A 1229-nucleotide genomic window follows, 5' to 3' on the forward strand; every position below is an offset into this window, starting at 1 on the left:
TAGGGCCCCCACTGAGAGAGGGCCGTAGTGGGCTACTCCCCTGGCGGGCATGAAGGTCAGGTATAGCTTTAAATGCATTTTGAACAGTTTTATAATTTTTGGGTTACCAGATGCACACGGGTCTTTTGCAAAACAATCACAATCTGCATCCATCGTAATATCTTAAAGTGTCCATAAAGCACTAAGCACGGCCCCGACCAAGAGAGGGCCGTAGTGGGCTACTCCCCTAGCGGGCTATATAAATAAAATGACCGGTAAATGCATTTTGGACAGTTTTATAATTTTTGGGTGACCAGGTGCACAAGTTCCATTTGGGTGACCAGGTGCACGCCGGCTTTTGGGTGACCAGGTGCACGCCGGTCTTTTGGGTGACCAGGTGCACAAGTTCCATTTGGGTGACCAGGTGCACGCCGGCTTTTGGGTGACCAGGTGCACAAGTTCCATTTGGGTGACCAGGTGCACGCCGGCTTTTGGGTGACCAGGTGCACAAGTTCCATTTGGGTGACCAGGTGCACGCCGGCTTTTGGGTGACCAGGTGCACATGGTCCTTTGGGTGACCAGGTGCACGCCGGCCTTTGGGTGACCAGGTGCACACGGTTCTTTTGGGTGACCAGGTGCACATGGTCCTTTGGGTGACCAGGTGCACGCCGGCCTTTGGGTGACCAGGTGCACACGGTTTCTTTTGGGTGACCAGGTGCACATGGTCCTTTGGGTGACCAGGTGCACGCCGGCCTTTGGGTGACCAGGTGCACATGGTCCTTTTGGGTGACCAGGTGCACATGGTCCTTTGGGTGACCAGGTGCACGCCGGCCTTTGGGTGACCAGGTGCACACGGTTCTTTTGGGTGACCAGGTGCACATGGTCCTTTGGGTGACCAGGTGCACGCCGGCCTTTGGGTGACCAGGTGCACATGGTCCTTTTGGGTGACCAGGTGCACATGGTCCTTTGGGTGACCAGGTGCACGCCGGCCTTTGGGTGACCAGGTGCACACGGTTCTTTTGGGTGACCAGGTGCACATGGTCCTTTGGGTGACCAGGTGCACGCCGGCCTTTGGGTGACCAGGTGCACATGGTCCTTTTGGGTGACCAGGTGCACATGGTCCTTTGGGTGACCAGGTGCACGCCGGCCTTTGGGTGACCAGGTGCACATGGTCCTTTGGGTGACCAGGTGCACGCCGGCCTTTGGGTGACCAGGTGCACATGGTCCTTTGGGTGACCAGGTGCACGCCG

This window comes from Oncorhynchus mykiss, unplaced genomic scaffold, assembly GCF_013265735.2.
Source record: "Oncorhynchus mykiss isolate Arlee unplaced genomic scaffold, USDA_OmykA_1.1 un_scaffold_547, whole genome shotgun sequence".
NCBI lineage: Eukaryota > Metazoa > Chordata > Actinopteri > Salmoniformes > Salmonidae > Oncorhynchus > Oncorhynchus mykiss.